The 15300-nt window shown below is 44.9% G+C and overlaps 1 pseudogene; it reads left to right on the top strand.

Annotated features, from left to right (window-relative positions):
• The window catches only part of LOC140479369 (calcium-activated chloride channel regulator 4A-like), a 93072-nt pseudogene extending 78345 nt beyond the window's left edge, over positions 1-14727 (top strand).
• The last annotated feature ends 573 nt before the right edge of the window (positions 14728-15300 follow it).

Here is a 15300-nt window from a genome sequence, read left to right as displayed (position 1 = left end):
GAATTTGGCTCTAACCCTTTCTATTTCATGTACCTGTCCAAATGTTGTTTGAAAGTTGTAACTGTACCTGCATCTACCACTTCCTCTGGCAGTACATTCCACATACGAACCACCCTCTGTTTGAAAACCTTGGCCCTCAGGTCCTTCCTAAACATTTTTGCTCTCACCTTAATAATATGCCCCCTAGTTTTGAATTCACCCACCCTCGGTATCTTATTCTGTATTCTATACCTACGTCAATGTAGGACAGTGATCTGTACGCCTTCTTTACAACTTTACCTACTTTGTCTGGACCTCTGCAAGGGCCTTCTCCCAGGTGTCTTCATTCAATTGCAGCAATATTACCTCTCTCTCCTTACACTCTCATGTGTTTATCCAGCTTCCATTTAACCACATCCATGCTTTTCACCTCAACACTTCCTTCTGGAAGGAAGTGCTACATTCTCACCACTCTCAGGATGAAGGAAAATATTCTCATGAATTGCCTAGTGGATTTTCCAGAGTCACGTACACACAGGAGTGTCGAAGGCAGAAGACATGGTGCAGTGAGAACAACCTCTCTTTCAATGTCAATAAAACTAAAGAACAGATCATTGACTTCAGAAGAAAAGGAGAACATGTCCCCATCTCCATGAACTGAGGTTGAGAGGGTGGACAGCATCAAGTGCCTCTGAGTGACCAAAACTGACGATCTGCCCTAGACTTCTCATATAGATGCAACGGTCAGAAAGGTACAACAATGTTTCGCCTTCCTCAGGCAGCTCAGGAAATTTGGAATGTCCATAAGGATCCCAGCAACTTTTACAGATGCACCACTGAAAGCACACTGTCTGGGTACATCTCCCACTGCAGTTGGCTTCACTGTCATCAGCTGTAATTTCCACAACTCCAAATGAAGCCACCTTTAAACTCCACAACTCCGACAGGACAGTTCACTGCATGACAACTGACTCAGCACTGCATTGTTTGTATTTCTTTTCCTGGCATCTTTACATCTAAGAGTCAAAAAGTGTTGTGCTGGAAAAGCACAGCAGATCAGGCAGCATCCGAGGAGCAGGAGGTTCACGTTTTGGGCCTAAGCCCTTCATCAGGATTGTAGCATGGGGAAACGGGTCAGATAGATAAATAGGAGGATGGGGATGGGGTGGGGGGATGGCAGCTGGGAAGACGATGGGTGCATGCAGGTGGGGGGTGATTGCGATAGGTTGGTGGGGAGGATTGAGCAGATAGGTGGAAATGAAGTTGAACAGGTAGGATAGTTCAAGAGGGTGATGCCGAGTTAGAGGGCTGGATTTGGAAAGAGGTGGGGGGCTGTGGGATGGTGCAGGGGAGATAAGGAAACTGTTGATGTTGACATTGATGCCATGTGGCTGAAGGGTCCCAAGGCGGAAGATGAGATGATCTTCCTCCAGTGATCAGGTGACTTGGATTTGGCGGTGGAGGAGGCACAGGACTTGGCGGAGTTGGAGATGGAGTAAAAGTGGGATTGTTTGGTGCGTGTATCCCAGAGATGTTCCCTGAAATGCTCTGTAAGTTGGTATCCTGAATCCCTAATGTAAAGCACATTGAGACCAACAGACACAATAGATGAGGTGGGTGAGTGAGCAAGAAAATCTCTGCCGGATGTGGAAAGATCTTTCGGACCTTGGATGGAGGTGTGTAGGGAGGGTGGGCATAGGTTTAATACCTATTGCAGTGACAGGGGAAGGTGCCATCAGTGGGGGGGCGGGTTGGTGGGGGGCGTTCACCTAACAAGGGAGTCATGGAAGGAATGATCTCTGCGAAAAGCAGATAGGTGTGGGGAGGGAAATATATCTCTGGTGGTGGGGTCTGATTGTAGGAGGATGCGCTGTATCTGGATATTAGTCGTGTGGAAGGTGAGGACCTGGGGAGAGGTTCTATTCTGTGTTGTGATTGGAGGGGTGGGCTTCAAGGGCGGAGATGCAGGAAGTGGAGGAGATGTGCTGGAGAACATTGTTGACTACATGGGAGGGGAATGTGTGGTCCTTGAAATAGGAGGCCATCTAGGGTGTCCTGGAGTGGAGCTGCCCCTCCCATGATACGGCAGAGGCAGAGGAATTGGGAGTAAGGTATCGCATTTTTACAGGGGGGTGGGGGTGTAGCCGAGGTTGCTGTGGGAGTTGGTGAGTTTAAAGTTGGTTGCTGGAGATGGAGAGGTGCAGGATGGGGACAGCAGTGTCTGAGATGGTCTGGGTGAACTTAAGGTCAGGCTGGAAGATGTTGGTGAAGTTGATGAACTTCTCAATCTCCTCGTGGGAGCAGGAGGTGGCACCGATACAGCGGAGGAAAAGGTACGGGTTGGTGTCAGTGTAACTGCAGAAGATGGAGTATTCCATGTATCCAATGCAGAGTCCGGCTCAGTTGGGGCCCATGCAAGTGTCCATGGCTACTCCTATAGTCTGAAGGAAGTCAGAGGATTTGAAGGAGAATTTGTTGAAGGTGAGGATCAGTTCCATCATTCGAATGAATCTATCGGTGGAAGGGTACTAGTTGAATCGGAAGGTGTGGAAGAAACGAAGGGCTTGGAGGCCTTTGCATGGCGGGTGGATGTGTACAGGGAAAGGATGTCCATATTGAAGATGAGGCATTAGGGGCTTGGGAAATAAAAATCATAGAGGAGGTGCAGGGCATCCCGCATTTACATGGGGAGATCCTGGACCAAGGAGGACAGGACGGTGTCAAGATGGGTGGCATGGTGGCTCAGTGATTAGCACTGCTGCCTCACAGCACTAGGGTCCCAAGTTCGATTCCAGCCTTGGGCGACTGTCTGTGTGGAGTTTGCACATTCTCCCTTTGTCTGTGTCAGTTTCCTCTGGGTGTTCCAGTTTCCTCCCACAGTCCAAAGACACACAGGCCAGGTGAATTGGCCATGCTAAATTGACCATCGCGTTTGTTGCATTAGTCAGAGGGAAATGGGTCTGGATGGGTTACTCTTTGGAGGTCGGTGTGGACTTGTTGGGCTGAAGGGCCTGTTTCCATGCTGTAGGGAATCTAATCTAATCTAATATGTGGATATAGGTTCAATGGTGCAGGTGGAGATGATGGGTTGACCACGGCAGTCAGGTTTGTCAATTTTGGGGAGGAGGTAGAATCGGGTGGTGCAGGGTTCCCAGACTATTTCAGCAAGGCGTTCGATAAGGTTCCCCACAGTAGGCTATTATACAAAATGCGGAGGAATGGGATTGTGGGAGACATAGCAGTTTGGATCAGTAATTGGCTTGCTGAAAGAAAACAGAGGGTTGTAGTTGATGGAGCATGTTCATCTTGGTGTCTAGTTACTAGCGGCGTACCGCAAGGGTCGGTGTTGGGTCCACTGCTTTTCGTCATTTTTATAAATGACCTGGATGAGGGCTTAGAAGGGTGGGTTAGTAAATTTGCGGATGACACTAAGGTCAGTGGAGCTGTGGATAGTGACGAAGGATGTAGTAGGTTGCAGAGAGACATAGATAGGATGCAGAGCTGGGCTGAGAGGTGGCAAATGGAGTTTAATGTGGTCAAGTGTGAGGTGATACACTTTGGACATAGTCATTGGAACACAAAGTAATGGGCTAATGGTAAGATTCTTGGGAGTGCAGATGAGCAGAGAGATCTCGGTGTCCATGTACACAGATCCCTGAAAGTTGCCACCTAGATTGACAGGGTTGTTAAGAAAGCATACAGTGTTTTGGCCTTTATTAATAGAGGGATTGAATTCTGGAACCAGGAGGTTATGCTGCAGCTGTACAAAACTCTGGTACAGCAACACTTGGAGTATTGTGTACAGTTCTGGTCACCGCATTATAAGAAGGATGTGGAATCTTTGGAAAGGGTGCAGAGGAGATTTACTAGGATGTTGCCTGGTATGGAAGGAATGTCTTACGAGGAAAGGCTGAGGGCCTTGAGGCTGTTCTCGTTAGAGAGAAGAAGGTTGAGAGGTGACTTAATAGAGATATACAAGACAATCAGAGGGTTAGATAGGGTGGACAGGGAGAGCCCTTTTCCAAGTATGGGGACAGCAAACACGAGGGGACACAAATTTAAAGTGAGGGGAGATAGGTATAAGACAGATGTCAGAGGTAGTTTTTTTAATCAGAGAATGCTTTGCCAAGTAGATTCGCCAAGTTTAAGTGCATTTAAGTCGTCATTGGACAGGCATATGGACGTACATGGAATAGTGTAGGTGGGATGGGCTTCAGATTAGTATGACAGGGTGGCGCAACATCAAGGGCCGAAGGGCCTGTACTGCGCTGTAATGTTCTATGTTCTATGTTCTATGAGGCTGAGCTGTGGATGGGAGGTTCCCTGAGGTAATGAGGTTGTGGATGGTCTGGGAGATGATAGTTTGGTGATGGGAGATGAGGTCGTGCTCGAGAGCACGGTGGGAAGAGGTGTCTGTGAGTTGGTGTCTGGCTTCAGTGGTGTCCAGGTTAGTGCCCCAAACTATTACAGCACCCCTTTGTCCACTAGTTTGATGAGGTTCTGGTTTGAGTGGAGGGAGTGGAGAGCTGCACATTGCGAGGGTGAGAGATTAGAGTGGGTGAGACTGCCTGGACTACACCTCCCCCTCCCCAACTCCTATAAAAACTCTATACCTTACACCCAATTCCTCCACCTCTGCCACAACTGCTCGCTAAAGGACCAATTTCACTTCAGAACATCCCAGATGGCCTCATACTTCAAGGACAGCAATTTCTCCTCCCAGATGGTCAACAATGCCCTCCAGCGCACCACCTCCACTTTCTGCACCTCCGCCCTTGAAACCCACCCCTCCAACCGCAACAAGACAGAACAGCCCTGGTCCTCACCTTCCACCCCGCCAATGCTCTGCCATTTCCGCCACTTACAGTCAGACCCCACCACCAGAGATTTATTTCCCTCTTCACCCCTTTCACATTCCACAGAGACCATTCCTTCCGTAAGTCCCTTGTGAGATCGAAGACCCCCACCAAACCACCTTCCACCTAACACCTTCCCTTGCCACCGCAAGAGGTGTAAGTCCTGCGCCCCAACCTCCCCCCTCACCCCCACCCAGGCCCCAAAGGATCCTTCCACATCCTGCAGAGATTTTCCTGCACCTCCAAACCCCTCATCGACTGTGTCCGTTACTCTCAGTGTGGTTTTCTGTAAATGGGGAGACAGGAAGCCAACTTACAGAACGTTTTGTAGAACATCTCTGGGACACCCTGGGCCTTCTCCACTGCTAACCTCTAGCCACCTGATGCCTGGAGGAAGAACATCTCATCTTCCGCCTTCAGACCCTCCAACCACACAGGATCAATGTCATTTTCACTGATTTCCTCATCTCCCTCCCCCCACCTTATCCCAGATCCAACCATCCAACTCAGCACTGCCCTCTTGACCTGTCCAACCTGTCCATCCTCCTTCCCACCTATCCGCTCCACCCTCCTCTCCATTCTATCACCATCACTTCCCACCTTCATCCACCTATCGCATTCCTTTCTCCCTTTCCCCCAGCCCCACCTCCCATTTGTCTCTCAGCCCCCCTGGGCCACCCCTCCCCCGTCGACATTCCTGATGAAGAGCTTATGCTCAAGATGTTGACTCTCCTGCTCCTTGGATGCTGCCTGACTGGCTGTGTCTTTCCAGCACCACACGTCATGAAGGGTATAGACAGGGTAGATAAGAGGTAAGCTTTTTCCCAGAATGAGGGATTCAATAGCAAGAGGTCACGCTTTCAAGGTGAGAGGTGAAAAGTTTAAGGGGGATACACATGGTAAGTACTTTACACAGAGGATGGTAGGTGACTGGAACACGTTGCCAGCAGAGGTAGTAGAGGCAGGCATGGTAGATTCATTTAAAATGCATTTGGACAGTTGCATGAGTAGGTGGGGAGCGGAAGGATACAGATGCTTAGGAATTGGACGACAGGTTTAGACAGTAGATTTGGATTGGCTCAGGCTTGGAGAGCTGAAGGCCCTGTTCCTGGGATGTAAATTTTCTTTGTTCTCTTTGATCTGGAAACATCAACTCTCCTGCTCCTCGGATGCTGCCTGATCTGCCATGCTGTTCCAGTGCCACACGTTTTTACTCTGATCTCCACCATCTGCAGTCCTCACTTTCCCCCACTGAAGTGTCAAGTGCCAGACTGCTTCAGGATGGTCAGCAAAGTGGTTATCTAATTTTTCATTGGTTTTCCAAATGCAGAGGATACCTGAAGTGGACAGTGGTTTATTCACAGTGGCAATGTTCATTCAAAGGATTGTTTGGTACTCGGGATGTGTTGAGTGTGCTTCTGCTTAGATGTACAGATGCAAGGATATGAAAAGCAAGCAATGCAGTGGTGAGAACATGAGCCAGCTGTCCTGGACAGAACTGTCCCTTTAAAGGTGGGTTCATGTGGAGTTGTGGAAATCACAGGTGATGACAGTGAAGCCAGCTGCAGTGGGAGATGGACCCGAGCACTGTTTGAGGAAGGAACAAGGGTGAATGCAGTTTGGGAAATGAAGCAGTTGAACATCCTGCCAAGGTAGTGGCTCTTTAAATGAGGTAAAAGTGAAAGATTTTACACATCATGGTGTTGATGATGGTATTATCGGATGGAATGTAGTGGAGACAGAGAAACGATCACAACTGCATGGAGTGTTTACAAGTAGCACATTGAGTATTTAAGAATCTATCCACAGCATTATCTTATCTCCGCTTGTCAAAAGAAGTTTCTGATGTTTAGATGCACAATCTGTTCTCCATGGTGAGAACATTCATTGCTCAACAATCCCAGCACCTTCAGGATTTAAACTCAGAAGTAATCTAAACTACATTTTCCTAAATAAACAACATTTTATACCACAATAAATGCACTGAATTTTAATGAATGAATACTCCAGGGAAGAGTGACAAATGACACTGAATTTGTCAGCAACTTCAATGCTGACTTACATTTATGACATTTTGTTTCAGCAATATGTTAGCCTCCGGTGGTTTGCGAGGTTCAGCACTAACTGTTCCCATATATTTATGTGTTATGGTGGGGATAGTGAGAATGTTACCTGACTGAAGGCCCAGGCTAATGCTGTGGGGACACAGGCTCAAATCCCACCAAAGCAACTGGTGAAATTTAAATTCAATGAATAAAATAGATCATGGGGTACAATCTTTTCAGGGACTGTGTGATGCTGGCTTTGGTAGGATTTCCAACAGAAACTGATGAAAACCCTGGTGAGGCCCAATATAAGTGGAGCATATTTATGCATTTTTTAACGCTTTCAAAATGCAATGCAGCGAGTTTCTGGCAAGTTGTAACTAAGATGATTATTACCTGTTAAGCACCTTGTTGTAATGGTCCAACTTACCAACAATCTTCCATTCTCACATTCTAATCAGTAAATCTGCACTATCAGCACCCTTTCTCTCCCATGATTGCATAAATGCTGCCCCTTCTCCACACTTCACATCAGCTCTGATGAAGAGTCATCTAGACTCACAAGTCAAAGAGTGTGGTGCTGGAAAAGCACAGCAGGTCCAGCAGCATCCGAGGAGCAGGAGCACTGATGTTTCCAGCATAAACTCTTCATCAGGAAGAAGAGCTGATGAAAAGCTTATGCTCGAAATGTTGATTCTCCTGCTCCTCTGAAGCTGCCTGATGGGCTGTGCTTTTCCAGCACCACACTCTTCGACTCTGATCTCCAGCATCTGCAGTCCTCACATTCGCCCATCTTGACTCGTAATTTGAGCTTGCTGTCTCTACACAGGTGCTGCATGACCTGCTGTGACTTCCAGCCCTTTTTTTGTTTTCAGGTCAAATACCATTTTGTTGGCACCATATACATACTAATTCCTATGAAACCTTTGCAGCGAGATAACTTGAAATGCATTTCTCCCTGAAGGGAATTCTTACTTATAAACAGGAAGAGAGGAAGGAAACGTTACTACAGATAATGTGGGTGATGGATTGTTGACCGTGCTTTGAATACTTGTTTATCAATCACATGAAACAATGGCACTGACTGTACCCACACTCGGATCTCATGAGGGATTTTGTCCTTTCACAGAAAACGAAGGAACAAAAATAATTCCTCAAACTTTAGCTGTTCCTGTAGTGTGTTGTTTTCCTGGCACTGGAATTAAGGACACCTCAAGACATTTGAAGCATATTGTTAAAGGGGAGAGTGAAAAACTAGAAATAATTGTACGCATTGATAGGAATGACGTAGTTAGGAAAAAGATTCAGGGTTTACAGAGTGAATATAAAAGGTTCAGTAGAAGATTAAAAAACAGAACCTCTAAAGTAGGAATCTCTGGTTTATTCCTGGTGCCAAACTCGAATGAATGAGAATAAAAGGATAAAGGAGATAAATTAATGGCTGAAGAGGTGGTGTCATGTTCAGGGATTTGGGTTCTTGGGTCATTGGGATCTCCACTGAGGCAGAGAAGACCTGTTCAAAAGGGGTGGGTTTCACCTGAACTGGAAAGGGACCAAGATCCTCGCAGGGGGATTTACTAATTCTATTAAGAGAGACAGTAAACTATTCCAGTGGGTGTGGAGGTGGAGGGATCCCAAGTAGCAAAGTAAATAGATAGATCTGGATGGTTGTGAATCTGAAAAGTACAATTAATTAGAAAAGAAAGACAACAGTATTTCAGAGAATGGAGTTACTTTTAAGAATTAAACTGCATTTTATTGCAGTGTAAGGGGTCTTCCAGGTAAGGCTGGGAAAATGGGAGTGGGATGTCATAGCTATTACAGAAACTTGGCTGGCGAATGGGCAGTGCTCACTGCTCAATATTCCGGGTTTCACATGATACAGGAAGGATAGGTAGGGAGGCAAAAAAGTAGGGGGAGTGGCATTTTTGATTAAGGAAAGCATTACTGCTGATACCAAAGAAGATATTTCTGAAATATTGCCCAGTGAACATATATGGGTTGGAGTTAGAAATAATAAATAAATGATCATCTTAATGGGCTTGTACTTCAATAGTCAGATGGAAATTGAAGATTGAATTGAGAAATATGATCACTGCACCCAAAATGTGCCTCTTCTATTTGTAGGCAGCACTATGGCTCAGTGGTTAGCACTGTTACCTCACAGTGCCAAGGACCTGGGTTCAATACCTGCCTTAGGTGACTGTTTATGTGGAGTTTGTATGGTCTTCCCCTGTCTGTATGGGTTTCCTCCCACAATCCAAAGATATGTAGATTAGGTGAACTGGCCATGCTTAAGTGCCCATAGTGTTCAGGGGTGTGTAGATTAGGTGCATTAAACAGGGGTAAATAAAGGGCAGGGGAAGGGGTCTGGATGGGTTACTCTTCAGAGGGTCAATGTGGACTCATTGGGCTGAAGGGCCTATTTCCACACTGTAGGGATTCTAAGAAATATACAGAGAGATCTCAGATAAATGTTAGAATAATAAGATTATAATTGTAGGTGATTTTAATTTTCCAAACATTGACTGGAACTACTATTGTGTTAAAGGTTTCGATGGTGAAGAATTTATTACTGTGTTCAAGAAAATTTCCTTTATTAATTTGGAAATGTTCTGACTAGAAAAGGAGCAGAATTTGACCTTCTCTTGTGTAGTAAAGCAGGACAAGTGACTGAAGTGATTAGAATTATAGAATCCCTACAATGTGGAGGTAGGCCATTCAACCCATCGAATCCACAGTGACTCTGAAGAGTATCCCACACTGAACTTGCCCCATCCTATTCCTATAACCCTGCATTTCCCATGGCTAATCTACCCAACCTGCACATCCTTGGACACTATGGGCAATTCAGCACAATTCTGGATTAGTGGTGCTGGAAAAGCACAGCAGTTCAGGCAGCATCCGAGGAGCAGTAAGATTGACGTTTCGGGCAAAAGTCCTTCATCAGGAATACATTCATAACATATGAATGTATTCCTGATGAAGGACTTTTGCCCGAAACGTCAATCTTACTGCTCCTCGGATGCTGCCTGAACTGCTGTGCTTTTCCAGCACCACTAATCCATAATCTGATTTCCAGCATCTGCAGTCATTGTTTTTACCACAATTCAGCACAAGCCAATCAACATAACCAGCACATCTTTGGACTGTGGGCAGAAACCAGAGCACCCAGAGGAAATCCACACAGACATGGGGAGAACATGTAAACTCCACACAGACAATCACCTGAGATCCAATCCAAAGATATGCAGGTTAGGTGAATTAGCCATGTTAAATTGCCCGTAATGTTAGGTGTGTTAGTCAGGGGTAAACATAGGTAGGGGAATGGGTCGGGATGGGTGACTCTTCCGTCAGTGTGGACTTGTTGGGCTGAAAGGCCTGTTTCCATACTGTAGGGAATCTAATCCCAAGCACTGTGGGGTAACAGTGCTAACCGCTGAGCCACCACGCTACCTATGAATAGTAGAGGTACATTTTGGGTATAATGATCATAATTCTATTTATTTTAAAATAGTTACAGGAAACTCCATTGAAGTTAAAGTTTTTAATTGCAGTCAGGCAAATTTTAATGTTATAGACAAGAATTTTCAAAAGTTGATTGGAGTATTCTGTTTGCATGTAAAGGGATGTCTGATAAGTGGGAGGCTTTTAAAAGTACGATAACGAGACTTCAGGGTCATTAGATTCCTGTTAGAGTAAAAAGTAAGACTGGTCGGTTTACAGAATAATGGATGAATAAAGATATTCAGGTTTTAGTCAAGAATAAAAGAGAATCATATGTTAGTGTGCGAGATAGGTAGCTATCCAGCCCCATCTACGGCACTTTTCATTTCCCTTCCCAGGAACAAAGACACGGAGGAGTCTGTCCAAAACTTTTCATTCAACTTTGCAAAGTCGGGTGCTGTTCCCAAAGGTACACACACACAAGCATAGTAATCTCCACACATTATATACATGTATATGTGGGCTGGGTTTACTACTGCTGCCTTGACCAACGAGTGCTCGGATTCCGCACTGTTTTCCCTTTTTGGGTTCTGGTGCCTGGGATTCTTTTATCATTCACTTGGCCAATCAGTGTTTGAGCTTCCCATTCTTCCCTTATATGGATGATGTTGTACAACTGTGGTTAAGGGCGGCCTCTCAACTATCGAGGAAAGCTGTTACAACTGTTTCATTCATATAAACGTGGGGGAGGTCCGGCAACAGTTTCGAGTGTCTGCTTGTGTTTACTATGAGGTAGAAAAGACTAAAAGGCAGCTAACCGTTTAAAAATTACACTACCCCCTACAAATCCCCCGTGTCTTTTCTTACGGCCTGTAATTTTTCAACCGTAAGTTTCTTCTCCAGGGCATTTAATAACTCCCGAGCTTGTTCATCAAACTGCCCTTCTCTAATACTACCCCCGCCCAAGAGGGATTCACGTTGTTCCATCTCGAGATTTATTCGTTCAACCTGCCCATAGGGAACATCTTTCTTAGTAAGGGCGGTTTCGATCAGTCGTTGAGTTAATCCCCGGACACAGGGAATAACGCAACACCCAAGGGCAGTGAGTACCCCTGCCACCACTATACATGAGACAAGAAAGGGAACGACCACCCCCGTCCATTTACCGAACCAAGCTTCCAACCAGTCCGTGAGGCCAGAGTCACACTACCCCCTACATTAGATATAGAAAATTGAGTTCAAATGTATCTATTGAACAATATAGAGAGTGTAGATTAATTCTTAAGAGGGAGATCAAGAAAGTAAAGAGAGGATATGAAATAGCCTTGGCAGATAAGGTGAAAGATAATCCAAATAGATTCTATAAATACATTAAGAGCAAGAAAGCAACTAAAGAGTGTGAGGGGCCCCTTAAAGATCATAGAAGTCATCTTCGTTTATACCTCAGGAGTTGGGAGATATATTGAATGAGTATTTTGCGTCAGTTTTTACTGTGGAGAACAAAATGGAAGCTAGAGAACTCAGAAAAAATGATGCATTGAAAACAGTTCATGTCACAGAAGAGGAATTGCTGTAGATCTCAGAAAATATGAATGTGCATAAATCTATTTCACCTGACCTATTGTAGCCAAGGACATTGTGGGAGGTTAGGGAGGAAATTGCAGCACCTTTTTGGAAAAATATTTGTCTCATCTATTATTAATGGTGAGGTGCCAACTGAATGAGGAGTGACTAATAGGACTTAACAGGACTTGCACACTGAAATGTAAGATCCTAGGGAGTGCTGCTGAACAATGAGATTTGGACAGCAGGTTCATTTCTCCTTGAAAGTGGAGTCAGGGGTACATAGGGTAGTGAGAAAGGCGTTTGGTATGCTTTCCTTTATTGGTCAGAGTATTGAGTACAGGAGTTGGGAGGTCATGTTGTGGCTGTGCAGCACATTGGTTAGGCCACTGTTGGAATATTGCATGCAATTCTGGTCTCCTTCCTATCGGAAAGATGTTGTGAAACTTGAAAGGGTTCAGAAAGGATTTATAAGGATGTTGCCAGGGTTGGAGGATTCTAGATATAGGGAGAGGTTGAATAGGCTAGGGCTGTTTACCCTGGAGTGTTGGAGGCTAAGGGGTGACCTTATAGAGGTTTATAAAATCATGAGGGGCATGGATAGGATAAATAGACAACGTCTTTTCCTTGGGGTCAGGGAGTCCAGAACTAGAGGGCATAGGTTTAGGTTGAGAGGGGAAAGATATAAAAGAGACCTAAGGGGCAACCTTTTCACTCAGAGGGTGGCACATGTATGGAATGAGCTGCCAGAGGAAGTGGTGCAGGCTAACACAATTGCAACATTTAAAAGGCAAATGGATGAGTATATGAAGCAACATTTAAGAAGCATTTGGATGGGTATATGAATAGGAAGGGTTTGGAGGGATATGGGCCGGGTGCTGACAGGTGGGACTAGATTGGGTTGGGATATCTGGTCGGCATGGACGGGTTGGACCAAAGGGTTTGTTTCCGTGCTGCACATCTCTATGACTCTGTTACTGTAATATTCATAGAATCCCCACAGTGTGGAAACAGGAAAGTCAGCCCAACAAGTCCACACTGACCCTCTAAAGAGTAACCCACTCAGACCCATTCCTCTACCCTCTGGTTACCCTGACTATTGCAAAAGTGACGACTGCAGATTAAAGTCAAGGGTGTGGTGCTGGAAAAGCACAGCAGGTCAGGCAGCATCCGCAGAGCAAGAAAATCGATGTTTCAGGCAAAAGCCTGTCATCAGGGATTCCTGACTAATGCACCTCACCTACACATCCCTGAACACTAGAGGCAACTTAGCAACTGCTGAAAATGTGTTGCAGGAAAAGCGCAGCAGGTCAGGCAGCATCCAAGGAACAGGGGAATCGACGTTTCGGGCATCAACCCTTCTTCAGGCAGCTTAGCAAGACTAATTCACTGAACTTACGTATCTTTGGAGTGTAGGAGGAAACCCACACAGCCACAGAGAGTATATGCAAACGCCACCCAGACAGTCATCTAAGGCTGGAATTGAACTCAGCTCCTCACAGCTGCAAGGCAGTAGTGCCAACCACTGATCCACCCTGCCTATGCTGTGCGTTTCTTTAAGGAAGGACATAAGGAGAAGTCTGGGAACTACAGCCATGTGAGTGATACAGTGGTGGGCATGTTTTTCGATGTGATTCAGAAAGATAGGATTTATGAGATTTTGGAGAGGCAAGGAATAATTAGGGATAGTTAACATTGTTTTGTGTGAGGGAAATTGTGTCTTACAAGGTCAGATGTGTTTCAACAAAATGTCCTTTGTCATTTACCAACATACAAATACATCAAATAGAAGTAGGCCATTCAGCCCCAGAGACTACTATGTCATTCAATAAGATTGTGTCTGACCTTTGGTGTTTCAAGTTCCATGTTCCCCATCTATTCCTGTCAATCCTTGATTCCCCTGCCTGACACAAACCCTATTCAGCTCTGACTCAAAAAATTCAATTAACCTGCCTCTGCCACCTTCTGAGAGAAAAGTCAAGGCCTTTCAAGCCTTGATCTTGAAAGGGACACCCCAATTTTAAACCAGTGCCCCCAACTTCTTGACTCACCCACAAGAAGAAACATCCTTTTCTTGTCCATCTTGACAGGAACACTCAGGATGTTATACACTGCAATCAGGTCACCCCTCACCCTTCCAAACTCCAGTAGTAACAGGCCCAGTCTATCCAAGGTTTCCTCGCAATCCACTCATTCCAGGTATCAATCTGGTAAGCAACCTCCAATGTATCTTTAAGTAAGGAAACCAAAACTACACACAGGATTCAAGATTCAACAATGGATTCATGCTCATCATTAGACTCTTAATTCTAGATTTGCGTTGACTTCAAATTCCACCATCTGGCAAGGTTGGATTTGAATCCAGGTCCCCAGAACATTATCTAAACCTCTGGATTAACAGTCCAGTGACAGTAATGCTCGGTCATCGCTTCCCCATTTAAAGGGTCAGTCTAGAATATCAAGTATGAGAATATTTCTACAAAAAAGAAAAACTTATTTTTCTACCATGAACGGTAGAACCAAGGTAAGTTTTTACCATTCATGCTTAATTGAAGAACTAAAAAACAGCATCAAATTTATGGCAAAAGCATGTAATTGTGCAAAAGCAAAGGAAATATAGGCTAGATAAGAAAGAGGAGACTAAATCAGTAGATTTAGGATAAGAATGCAAAAGAATAAGGATGGGTAATGGATATAAGTTCTTACCTTAAGGAAGAATTATTTCACTAACATTTGACTCCATTTAAGCTGCCTGTGAGCAGCTACTTGCAGATAAAACACTGTCAGAGCAGGAGGAGGAATTCAAGGAAGAAATAGCACGAGTAGAGGGCAGCTAGATCCCATAAAAAACAAAGGTTGGAGCCAGGCTGGAACCCAAATTGCTGAGAGACATAAAGTTTTTGTGAAGGAAGAAAGTAGTGGCTTATTGCAGATATTAATGGGCAGAGTTCCTAAAGCATTACAGTAAGTGGGAATGGGAGAGGATTGAAAAGGAAATTAGGAAATTTAAAAATTGTGCATAAGGACAGGGGAGGAAGCTAATGAGGTGATTTTGGGATGATAGCGAAGGAAGTACACTCAGTCTTGCAGAGGTCTCACAGAGAAAAACTTTCCTCAGAACTCATCAAAATCATTAGAGAGAAGAAGGTTGAGAGGTGACTTAATAGAGATGTACAAGATGATCAGAGGATTAGATAGGGTGGACAGTGAGAGTCTTTTTCCTCAGATGGTGATGGCTAGCTCTTAAACCTGTCAATGCCAATGAGAACAAGCAGTGAACAATTCACAAGTATGATGTGACTCACACATGAAAAGCTGTCCAGGATAAAGAAAATTGCTCTGTGTTTTCTTTAGCAACAATCCAAATCAATTGGATTTCACTGGATACCACATTCCATGGGTCACTGCAG

Source organism: Chiloscyllium punctatum, chromosome 7 (genome assembly GCF_047496795.1).
Source record: "Chiloscyllium punctatum isolate Juve2018m chromosome 7, sChiPun1.3, whole genome shotgun sequence".
Taxonomy (NCBI): domain Eukaryota; kingdom Metazoa; phylum Chordata; class Chondrichthyes; order Orectolobiformes; family Hemiscylliidae; genus Chiloscyllium; species Chiloscyllium punctatum.
The sequence above is the reverse complement of the archived record's forward strand: the minus strand, read 5'-3'. Positions and strand labels throughout refer to the sequence as shown.